We start from the raw sequence: 13,158 nt of genomic DNA, 5'->3' as shown, positions 1-13,158 counted from the left end.
AACTACTGAACAAACAGAAGCAATGCTATTTTAGACGACTTCAGTAAGTGGAAGGAAATTATAGAACAGCTGATTATAAAATATGACTTTAGCAATTATATTAAAAGTTTATATTTTCTGGAAAGACTGCCAAAGATAGGTCTATAAACAAAAATTGCAAGTCCTAAAACACGAGCTTTGGTAAAATAAAGAGAAATGGTGAAGCTGGATGAACTGAAAAACTCAGAGAACTGAATGAAGAGTAATCCTGGTACTTCTTTAAGTCAAAGATGCCAAAACTACTTGTAGGGAGAGACAAACTTACAGAGACGCACTCCAGACTTAATTGGCTGAGTATCCTCTCAAAGAAGATGTTAGGAATAGTCCTTCAAGAAAAACAAATCCTTATGAGCATATAAAGCTATGGTCCTTAAAGAATACAAACAAATCCTTATGAGCAAATAAAACTAAGTTTTGTACATCAGGATGTGAGAGATAAAGTAAGAATAAGCCAAAAATCAGAATAGATTTAGATGCTGCAATGGAAATTAAAACCAAAACATTTTTTTCAGCAGTATATTAAAGAAAAAAAACAACAGGGAAAGAAGAAGTGGAGCCACAATGGAGCACAAAGGACTAAACAGCTGAAACATTAAATTCATACTTAGTCTTACTTTACAATAAGAAAAATGAAATAAAGCATGGAAACAAGCAAGGCAACTAAAGGAAATTATTGCCTTTGAGGTGTAAACAAAACTTCAGGTACTCTAATAATAGGCTTCCATCTCCTAAATTCTAGAATAATTAGTTACATGCAACCACAGTTTTGGTAGCCACAGTTTTGGTAGCAAGTTAAAAACAGTGCAATTATGAGTAGAGAATAGAAAATATGATGCCTCTGTTTCAGGGAGGAAAAAATAGTGTTCTGTCTGGGCCAGGACCAGTACTCTGACTTCAGGAGTAGGCATGGCTTCAAAGAACAAACATAACTGAAAAGAAAGAATAATTAAAGACATGAAAGTAATTGCTTAATAGGATAAAAGGCACATGGGTTTACAAAGTTTAATTATCCCAGATTGACAGAAGAATGAATTTCCCCTGAAAAATAAATATAACATCTAATCCCACTGAGTGTGAGCTGATATTTTGATACAGTGTCGAATGGGAAATGATCAATATAATGGAGGAAGGTAGAGGATAGAAGTGGGATTAAAAGTCATACCAGGATTTAACAAAGAGAAGGCAAAACCAGACCATGTTAAAAAGGAAACTACTGGGCTGAAGTACATTGTTAGATTTTGTCAAAGATCAGTTGGTTTCATCTAATTAAATATTTTCCTTTGGGACTTCAGCAAAAAATGTAATTTTTTCAATGACATTTGCTAGAGACACAAGTAGTCTGTAATGGTCAACACAATGCAGAACCGGAGTATCACAAAGGAATAAAAGGTGACCTTGAGAAATAAGTAATAGAAATGGGTTGAAAGTTAATAATATGAAGGGCACTATCACTTGGGGATCAAAATAATTTCTGCTGTATCTGAAACAACAGATGGGAGCAGCTGGGGGAGAAGCCTACTATACTAGTGTGGTGTTGGTTGAGCATGAACCACTGCTGCGACACAGCCATGAGAAAAAGAAATATGTGCCTAGTGTGTATCAGAGGAAATAACTTTCACTGCAGACAGCAAATTATGAATATTGGTCTCCAAGACACTGTGAGATCTCATCTGAAACACTGCAGACATTCCTGGTCATCGTCTCTCAAGAAGGATTAATTGAAATGGGAGCAGATGCAATGATCAGATTGATGGACATTACCTTGCAGGAGGGACCAGAGCCTGCTTAACAGGGAAGAGAAAAGGAATACAAAAGGTTTCTAGAAATACATCAAGAAAGAGTAAACACCAGGGGAAGAAAAATAGCTATATAGGGGAAAGTGGCATAAGATGGAAATATAAACTATTTACAAACAGTGTAGATGATAGAATTTGGTTTTTATCACTCAGAAGAGCAAGACTGTGGCACATCCTCCCAGTAGAAGTGGTGGAACAAGAAATTCACCTGGAATCAACATGCAGCAGGATGCCTGCATAGAAGGACTGCGCCCAACAGGGTTGCCTGAGAAGCAGGAGACTGCACTTGGTGGTCCCATGTGCTCCCGGAGGAGGAGGAGGCAGGCCCCTGTTTCTGGTGGTATGACCACCCGTGGTTCCTGCATCTGAGCTGTCAGCCTGGTTTAACTAGAGCTCTGCAGTTCTCCCTAGTCCTTGATTTAAGTGTTATGTGCATCGAAATATAAAAGTGCTCATCTTCTGCAGCCAGCAGTAGCTCTGACTCCTGTTCTGCTTTAGCAGTACAATTCATTCCTCCCATTTGAATGAGAAGCTCTCCATATCAATCCGGCTGTTAAACTTTATGCGTTATTATATATATTGTGTCATGATACTGTCTCACTGCTGGACATGCACCGCTGAAACCATTTCACAGTGGATGAACGCATACTGTGCTCCCTTTTTGGGATTGCCAGTTCTCTTGACTGCCAGTAACATGAATTCCCTTATAGACTATACAGTACCCACTTCTTGCGGTGGAAGGCTAGCTCTATTTAAGTTACACAAAAATCATATTTCCACAGGCTAGGCATTATAAAATAAAGCTATAAGCTGTGCATAGTTTTGCAATTATTTTCCTTGTAACAGTAAATGTTTTCAGTAGTGCAGTGAAGGAAGTTTAACAAAAACAGCCTTCAGTTTGTGTCTAAATGAAACAAAGCATAAAGCGGATTAACTGCTACCATCATTTTATCATAGACATGTGATTAGGAGAACTGCTTTGTTTAAAAGTTACAAAATCTTTTTGAAGTCTAAGCTTGGATGAAGCTAATCTGCACAGGAAGCAATCATTTTTCTTTCTTTGTATGTCACTGTTGTTCTTCCATTTCAGCGCTCTTAGAGTTTGTGCCTTTTTAAGCAAATACACTGCTGGGCTGCAGGGAGCTAGGTGGCTGTATATCCCCCATCTTGCACAGTGATGGATGCGTCCAAAAGCCTTGCGTTTGCTCTAGTGCCCAGTCCAGAGATGTTCATGTTTCATGGTCACTACAAGTGTGTGAATAACTTCACACTGGGCCTAGGGTTTAGGAAGAAAAGAAGAAGAAATCAATGTTTGTGGCAGAGAATATAGGACATGAGAGGAAGCAGGTGAATTGCAACTAGCAGGGAAAGCTTGGGTAGCAACTAAAGGAAAAGTAGCTGAAGAAGCAGAGAAGTGAAAAGAAACAGAGAAAGCAGACCAAAAAAGGTATGTGAATACAGGAGGAGCAGGTGTAGTTATTCAAGTAGAAAAGCACTCACCCACAGGAGCTGGATGGGAAGGGAAACAAGAAGGCACAACATTACAGAAATTTTCAGAAACAGTTTGAAATTTTCTTCTGGCCAGTTGTCGTGGTTTAACCCCAGCCAGCAACTAAGCACCACGCAGCTGCTCACTCACTCCCCCCCATCCAGTGGGATGGGGGAGAAAATCGGGAAAAGAAGTAAAACTCGTGGGTTGAGATAAGAACGATTTAATAGAACAGAAAAGAAGAAACTAATAATGATAATGATAACACTAATAAAATGACAACAGTAGTAATAAAAGGATTGGAATGTACAAATGATGCGCAGGGCAATTGCTCACCACCCGCCGACCAACACCCAGCCAGTCCCCGAGCGGCGATTCCCTGCCCCCCACTTCCCAGTTCCTAAACTAGATGGGACGTCCCATGGTATGGAATACACTGTTGGCCAGTTTGGGTCAGGTGCCCTGGCTGGGCATGAGAAGCTGAAAAATCCTTGACTATAGTCTAAGCACTACTGAGCAACAACTGAAAACATCAGTGTTATCAACATTCTTCACATACTGAACTCAAAACATAGCACTGTACCAGCTACTAGGAAGTTAGTTAACTACATCCCAGCTGAAACCAGGACACTGTGCAAAGCAGGTGCTAAACTTAAAGAACACTTAGGTGCATTCAGGATCATAGAATCATACTTATAGAATCATTTCGATTAGAAAAGACATTTAAGATCATCAAGTACAACTGTTAACCTAACACTGCCAAGTCCACCACTAAACCACGTCCCTAAGCACCACATCTACATGTCTTTTAAATACCTCCAGGGATGGTGACACCATCACTTCCCTGGGCAGCCTGTTCCAATGCCTGACAACCCTTTCAGTGAAGAAATTTTTCCTAATGCCCAATCTAAACCTCCCCTGCCGCAACTTGAGGCCATTTGTTCTCGTCCTATCACTAGTTACTTGATAGAAGAGGCCAGTACCCACCTGGCTACAACCCCCTTTCAGGTAGTTGTAGAGAGCGATAAGGTCTCCCCTCAGCCTCCTTTTCTCCAGGCTAAACAACCCCAGCTCCCTCAGCTCCTCCTCATAAGACTTGTGCTCCAGGCCCCTCACCAGCTTGGTTGCCCTTCTCTGGACACACTCCAGCACCTCCATGTCTTTCCTGTAGTGAGGGGCCCCAAACTGAACACAGTACTCGAGGTGCGGCCTCACCAGTGCCCAGTACAGGGGAACAACCACCTCCCTGCTCCTGCTGGCCACGCTATTTCTGATACAGGCCAGGATGCCGTTGGCCTTCTTGGCCACCTGGGCACACTGCTGGATAATAGGTTAAAATTAAGCACAAATGTAATTTATTTTATGATTCCCATCTTGAAACAGAAGTCAGATTCAGAACAGGGAAAGGGTATTACACCTTGAACACCCAGATGACCACCTGGTTTGCAGTGGAGTTTGTAACAGCAAACGTCTTCAAAGTGGAAGCTCATTTACTCTCTCCTCCATCTTTTCCCTTTCCATGAGCTCAGAAGGAAAAGGCAGTGTTGGGAGAAGGTACCCAGAGCTGTCTGGTGTCCAGGGGCTAAGCAGGCACTTCTGATGTGCTGAGGATGTGATTCCTGCTGGTGCCTTTACTGTATTTTGTGATTTCCTCCTTCCTTCCAGTCTTTGTGTTTTGGTACTGGTCCTAGAGCAGTGTGGGAACCAGAATATCTGTTTGGGGAAATTTCTTTCTTCTTCTTATTAGAACAGCACCGTGAAATTTTCACAAAGCAAATGATACTGGTGAAAACCCACCATTTCCTGTCCATAAGAATATTTCATGTTGACTTTTGCATTTCCAATAAGAAAAAACCCAAATATTTTGAAAAAGATTATCCTGAAGTAAAAGAAAAACACTGCATTTTCAAAACTGACTGTGAAATTTTAAAATAATAATAAAAAAAACCCAGACTGAAATATTCCATCCTCCTTAAAGGCTTCTGGAGGTTTTCCTTTTCCAAAATAAAATGCTCTTGACATACCCATGTTTCCATGGAAAGTTTCAGTTTTGACATGAATGGCATTGTTTGACCAATAAAACAGTCTTCCACTGGAAAAAATTTGCCTAGTTCTTGTGTGGCCATCCACACCCTTTTCTTTCTCCTCAGTATCTTTTTCCACTCTTGATCAGTTAGTCCCCTGCTGAAAAAGCTCTGCCCACTAGAAAAAGGAGCAGAGACAATACGTTTGCTGCTGTTCTGCTCATTGCTGTGCGTACCCGCTGCTTTTTCACATCAACACTTTCTCCACCAAGACCCTGCAGAATGCAGGTTTTTAGGGCAGCCACCGCCTGCCTCTCTGCAGGATGAGTACGATGGGGCAGGATCAAACCACAGACCCCATCCTGAAGTCCCACCAGAGGAGACACCTCGCTGCAGGCAATGGGAGTAACCCAGGCTCTGGTCCTCAGTATACATAGTATGTTTTGTTGCACTGCATATTTGCTCTCCTGCTCCCTCAGCTGCCTCAGCTGAGTAATATTGAATAAGTGCTGATTACTGGCAATTAAAGGAGTTCTGCGAGCAAGCAGCACTGATAATGCAAGCCTGAGGCAGGTGCTGGCTTTTTTTTTTAACTGCTTTTGCACCACGTGAAGAGGATTTCTAGGAAAAGCCAAGGTGGTTGAGTGTAAGCCCTGTACACAGGTACGTCAAGGAAAAGAGGTATTGCACATACTAGGTCTTTGTTTCCAGCACTCTGAGTGCATCATTAACTCCACATCATCCCAAGACAGGTGAGTTCACAGCTCCAGTAGTGCTGGTGCAGGGCCCGAGAAAGATTTATTGCTGTTATTTGAGTTTGTTAACAGAGCATTTGGGCAGCAGTGGAGGACGGGGCCATTCCAGTAAATGCAGTGGAAAAATCATCCATAGCACAGAGCTATGTGCGTCCTGAGGAGCCAAGCGAGGGAGGCGGGAGCATGCCAGCGAGTGCCCCCGTGTGACCCTCGAACCATCTTCAACTCTGCATGAAAAACAGGAGCTTGTTTTAAAACATCTATTATGGAAAAGTTAAACACAGCTAAACATCACTCAGAGCCCAGCTACCATTTGGCATTGGGTTGTGATGACATTAAGAGGGGGGGTCAGGATTGGGGTGGGATGTCTCCCTGCTGTACGCAGCTCAGCCCAGCGAGCCATCCCATGAACTGCCCCAGCTCCAGCGTGGGATGGACGGTGGGTGACCGCCCTGACAAGAGGGCTGCTCTGCAATGGCAGGAATAAGCACCAAGCTGTAAATCTCACATCAATGGAAAGCGCAAACACCATGATGTAGCTCCTTGCTGGAGCTTGGCTGGAAGGCATAAATGCTGTCCTCGCAGACGTTTGTGGAACTACTGCTGGTATGGATGAACAGGGGCTGGAACTGCTGTGGAGATGACAAGCCCTGGCAGAAATATTTATGGGTCTGTAGCTGCTTAAAAACAAAAAAGCTGTTCAGCAATCCACTTGTGGGTCTATCTAAAAATGTGAGCAGAAGAGTCTCTTATCCCTCAAATATTTTAAAATTAGCAGGTGTTATCTTTGCCAAAAGAAATCTTTAAAAATTTATAATATTTATTCCTCATAATTTGAGTCTCTGATGTGGCATCTGTCCTTGAGTGCATGTTTTGAAGAGAAATCTAAGAAACATGTTTGACTAAAGCAAACCTTCATAAACCACCATGTCATGCAAAGCAGTGTCACCACTCAAGGACCAGTGTCACACCACAGGCACTCCTTTGGCACAGTGCTGTCTCTCCTCCAAGCACCAGAGGTACCATTCCCACCAGAGCTTTTGATTTCTGCAGAGCTCCCAGGGCCACATGCCCTGAAAGTGTCCCTGGTCTGTACCACAAGGATGCTACAACCCAACTAGAGTGAGTGGGATCTTTCTTTGTCACCAATGGCCTCCTCCAAGAAGTGCTGGGCACCTGCACTGTGGGAAGGGTTCAGTAGTTTTCCTTAACCATTCGCAAGGTGGGGAAAGAGGAGTTGTTGTTAGGACTTAAATGTGGCTACTTCAGAGGTGGTATTCCTCTAGCTCCTGACAGATAATAAACATCACCCATGAAAGGGACAACATCAACACCAGGGAGGCAGAGGTCGAGGTGTTACGGACTGATGGGGAACCCTCAGCAGACAATACCGGGCTTTAGCACCTGAGCTTGATTTCAGGTCTGAACCATGCATGTCTGTCCGAATCACTTGCAATGACACAGCAGCAGCACAGCAAGGAGGTAAAGCCTATGGGTTTTCTTTGCACTCAGAGCTGCTGGCAGGAATATTCAGCAGAGGCAAGAAGCCTGCTCTGCAAATCCTTCTCTTTACAGAAGCGTTTCTTTCCTTGTGTCAATGGAAATGTTCATCACCGTTTATCCTGGCACAGGCCAGCAACAGCAGCAAAGCCAGAGGTCTCTTTTGTTTGTAATCTCTGCTGAGCAGATGAATCATTGCTGTGCATCATCAGATCATTTCTGTTTTATAACACCCTGCTCATTTCTTTACAAAAATCCAGCCTTGAGTGGAGTAAATTATTTTGTCTTTTTCTTGTCCTCACATTCCTTTGCATATTTAGAATGTGATTTCCACAGAAAAACAAAAACACTGATCTGTGCCTGGGGCCAGCTAACATCAGGCCATAGGCTGTGTCCAGCACAGCACTTTCTGGGCACCAGGCACCATTTCATAGATGGGCTCCTTTGAAACAGACCCCTCTTAGTTATCCAGCTCACATCCTGTCATCACTGACTTGCTGTTTCATGCTTCTGTAAAAGCAAAATAGTTCTGGAAAGTTTATTAAGCCCAATCCTGTCTGTCTAATGTCAAGTTTAAAGCTTCCCTGGCCTTTTTTGTGAGTTCACCTGGGTACACCCTACCCAAACTATACTACAATGTGCATCAGTTCAGGCAGCTCAACAGCTGCCTTCAAATCAGGAGGTGACTGTGTCTCAGTGGTGCTGTGCTTTAAGTGTTCACCGTACAAAAATCTCCAGAGGATGCACTAAAATGAAAAGCATGTGTAGTTATCCATTGTATTGTCTAACCATACCAACCCCCAAAAGAGCAAAGAACCTCAGGCCCACCAAGATCAACAGGGATCCTCCCCAGACTTTGTAATGAGGCTGAAATTGTACCCGTCCACCATGTGTGCAGTGTGTACAGTGGAAAGTATTCTCCGCAGGAGCTCCAAACAAAGGGAAACAGCAGCTGGGATAAACCCAATGCACATAAAATAGCTTATCCTCTAGTGCGAGTCTTCTAAGATATCGCACTGCAATATCTGCTGTCTTTCTAGTTTGCTTTTTTATTCATGGAACTTCTTGTATCACCTGTGAATTTCTTTGGCCCCAGTATAGTAGTAAGAAGTAATCCTCAACATGCAGCTGGTGGAATATAACAGTGGTAATGATGGCCTGGCCAGACCTATAGTAAAGCTAAGTAGAAAATAGCTAGTGAGATAGAAAACTTCACTGATGCCCAAATATACATACTGATATTGGGAGTAAGACTGTTTTGTGCCCCTGCTCTGAGCTCCCAGGGACTAACAGACGGTCGCATGTGCTCCTGCTATGCTGGTGCATGCAGGTTATTGCACTACTTCTCCCTCCCACCCAAGCCTCCCTCTGACCCATGATCCAGGCTCTTGCAATGGCATAAAGGGGCAGCAAGGACCATGGTGAGCTGCGCTGCACCAGCTAGGCTAGGTTTTAGGGACCTAGGTTTCCTAACCATCGGGGCGTCATTGAAGCTGTACACTTTGAGTACTGAGTTCTGTGAGTGTGACATACACGTGAAAAGAAGTATCTCCCAGCTGCTTCCCTGTTGACTGCAATGTCCTGTGTCATCTACCACGTCTGGGCTTCTTTGGGACTGATGCAGAGACCTTTCTGCTAGCACAAGCTTCTGCAAAGCAGTTCAACTTGCTGGCCAGCCCCACAGCTTCTATTCCCAGGGCACGGCAGCTTAGAGAGGCTTGCTTGCTGATCCTCAGCCAGGGTTGGGACTCTACATTTTTCCACTAAAGAGAAAAAAATATTTTGAGTGTGGCTGATTTTTAACAGAGAAAACAAACCCCCAAGAAAATGTTGTATGTAAAGACTTTTGTAAACAAAATGTGTTTTGGAGTTTAATTGAGGCTTTGCATGCCCACACTAATGTCAAGCATAATTTATTGTGCTTTGTTGCTTGAAAAAGCATGGGAGAAGCATCTTCCTGCATGTTAGTTATTATTTAAAAAAGGGGACTCTGTTAGTAGGGCACTGAACCTTAGGTCCCTTTACCTGTGTGTCTCTGGTTTTCTTCCTGCCTCTGCAGGTCTACTTAAAGCAGGAGCTCCTGGGTCAGGCAGTGCCTAACTGCACGTCTGTGCAGTGCCTGTCGCGATGGTGCCCCAGCTGTGCCTGAGGATGCTGCTGTACGTAAGTGTTTTATAGGAACATGACTGATAACTCTATACACTTCAGAAGGAGCAAGCAAGGTTGTTGAGATCATCTTTATGATTCAGCCACTACTTTTTCATTATTAGCCAAAGTCATGCCTACCCCTGCACCAGACTCTGGTGGAATAGAAACATGGGAGCTTTCTCCCCTGGTTCTCCAGTACCGTGGTGGGGCTGTAGAAAGCAGAGAGCTCCTCCTTTCCTGTGTCTCAGCCAGCAGAAGATAGTCAACCTGGGAAGTGGTGTATCCTTCTGGATCCCATAACTGGGTGCCAGTCCTTTCATGCTGTTTGAGGGGAAGTCTTGACCACATGTTGCAAGAAATCACAAGGCAAGCTAGAAATGTCAGACAGTATAAGTCACCTTTGCCTCTCTCCAGAACTTCATACCACAGTGTGCCTGCAAGGAAAGACCAGAGGGGCAGTCAGGCTAGTGAGGGACTCTCAGAGACAAACAACCAAGTCTGAAATACGAACTGGTTCATGCAGTCTTGCAAAACCCAAAACTATAGGAAAAAAATCTCTAAATGAATGGAGCCCTGTGGCCAGCTTGCTGCTCTGGAGGACTCTTTCCTGGGCTTGCTCCATTCCCGTGTGTCACTGGGCCCTCTTGGCCCAGGTCATGCCTTGTCCCACAGCAAATCATACAGAGCTCCCTCGTGCCTTGTGTGGGACATGTCCCACCACTCGCCTTTGTCCTGCCCAGTGTGGGTCATGCTGGGCTCTGCACCCCTGAGAGGAGCCGGTGGAGAGGGCCGTGACAATGAAGCTGCTGCCTGTGGCCAAAACAGCCTTAGCCCTTGCAGTGACTCTTTGCTTGCTCCTCCCCATGTCAGTCTCCTTTTATTTATCAGTTCCTTTCTTGGAGGCTGGTAAGGGAATCCCAGGCCAGCACCCTTCCCTGGGCAGCTGCCTCCCACCTGCCTGCTGCTCTCAGTGCCTCCCCAGCCCCTCCGGCACACCGCCATGCTCCCTTCCCTTTCTGCCGGGGGACGTGCTGTGGCTGAGGTGAAAAGTGCGAGTCCACTCTTTGTTAACATTTTGGAAGTACATTACTGTATGTGTTTGTACATAAACTCTTGGAGGTTCACCAAGTTACTCTGTGTCCTGACGAATACAACCACTTCTGGGACTATTGCTTCCTTTCACAGATAAGATCGCTATTTGCTAGTGAGTCTTCTTCTGATTGTTTTTTGTTACATGTACTTATTCTGGCTCAGTTTGTGATGTTGCTTTATTTTTCCTTGTCAAGAGGTAAACAAAGCTACAGACTCCAGTTCTGTGTTTCCTCTACAGCTGTAGATGTCTACAGCTCAGGGACACTGTTGTAAATGATACCCCACAGCCAAGGCAGGTCAGAATCCATAGCTTGGATTTTGAGATTGGTCAACCATGCAGATTTGGCAATGTGTTTTGGGGAGAGACCCCTTTTCTTAAGTCACCAAATATGATCAAACATGTGTTGAGCTGTGGCATTGAAAAAAATCCAAAGACACGTGCCTGTGACCTCTGTGAACAGCAGCAAAATAGATCACTCTCTCCCATGGAAGGAAGAACCTCACAGGAACAGCAGCTGTCTCCATACCTACCTGAATGTGTGGAAAGCACAACAGCAAGAAGTCTACTGAAAAAGCAGGCACTGGTAAGTACATTCTTCCTGATTTTGTGCTTTTGGTAATCAAACTAGTAAGTTCTTCAGTCATTTCTCATCTCTTCACATAGGACAATACGAACACAATGGCTTCTTAGTCTAATCAAAAAATTTCATCTAATAAAGCATCTAGCATGCTCTGTCTTCAAAGGAGGTGTTTTCTGTCATTCAGATCTCCTTGGCCATATAAAGGAAACACTTGCCAGTGTACACTATAATACTGGTTGAATGTTATCATCCAGCTATTGTTGTGTCTAACAAATCCACAGTGCTCACCATTATCAATTAGCCCATCCCATTTAAAATGTTTGGCTATGCTAGAGAGAATTGAAAGCCAGCAGGAGGTGTATCTTTTTAAACATCATGCTTTCAGGCTGTAACAGCTAAGAAGTAGAGTCTGAAGTGCTGTGGGAAGGAGGCAGAAGCAGCCATGAAATGCTGATCTCTCTCTACTATATTAGGTAACATGGAAGTGGAGAAAGCTGTGCAGGATTATGAGTAGGATGAAGAATGGTATGTTTCTCCCTCGCCCTCTTCTCTAAATTTCTCTGTTGTACATATCCCAAGCAATTTATGGCTAAGTTTTAAATTCTGTTTGGAAAGTGATGGTTAGCTCAAGACATAACACATCTGACATTCACATCATCGCTTCTCTTACATCAGGCTGGTGTTGTACAGAAGGTGTTGACCTCTGATCACTGTGCAGAGGAATTAGTGAACTGAGATGTGGCACCCTGAATCTAGTTTTTAGAGAACAGGTGTTTACAGCTCAAAATCACTGCACCCGTCAAAGCCAGCATACCTGTAGGAAGAGTTGCCAAAGAATAAATGAGGATGGGGAATTAATTCTCCTCTAACCCTTAGAATTAATCTTGCTTCAAACAATTTCCAGTACAGGCCAAGTGGAAGGTACCACAGCACCCAGATATGCCTGAAAAGAACCATGACTAGATCTCGTTGCTGTCAACCTCATCCTTTTCTTGTAATCTTCCTGAAATCAGCATCTCATCAGCACCACACCAGCTATTATTGTTAGTATTTTATTGATCATCATTTTCAATGGTGATTTAACAGTTGGTGTGGAGAGGGACATACCATGTGAAGGTGCCTTACCTGCTCACTATCAACACCAGGCAAATGAGCACTGTTTTCCTACATGTGTAAATGCAAGCAGGTTCTCAGTGCTCTTGGACATATGCTGTCTCTTTGCTTTCTCCAAACCCAGTGGGGCATATCTTTCCAGTGCCTCCAGTTGGAACAGAAAAACGGGAAGTGTCTCTACAAATTAATCAAGGTAGAAAAAAGCAGCCCTGATTGCAGCTGTTGCCAGCTGTCGAGCCTTTAGATACTAGCAATCCAGTGTTGTATCTTCAGTGTCCTTTAGTCACTTGGCAGAAGTCTTTTCACGGACACTCTCCTTTTTTCAGAATGGTGCGAAAACAATCAAACTCCCCAGTTGGAGATTTCCAGCTTGTTAGTGTTGGGAAATACATCATTATATTGTTGATGGTGTTTGAGCACATAGCTGTAGTGCATCTCAGTGCCAGAATGAAGCTTGGTGAGATGAGGAAAGAAATCATATGGTACGGTTGCTTGAAGTACAAGGAAGCTGGATTAGGTGACCTCAGGCAGACAAGCCCAATCTTTCTGACAAGGCAGATCATGCAGTCTATTACAAAGCTGTTAGAGGGCTACATCCCATCACAGGTTGGGATTTGCTTC

Source organism: Haliaeetus albicilla, chromosome 3 (genome assembly GCF_947461875.1).
Source record: "Haliaeetus albicilla chromosome 3, bHalAlb1.1, whole genome shotgun sequence".
NCBI lineage: Eukaryota > Metazoa > Chordata > Aves > Accipitriformes > Accipitridae > Haliaeetus > Haliaeetus albicilla.
Note: the sequence above shows the minus strand (reverse complement) of the source record.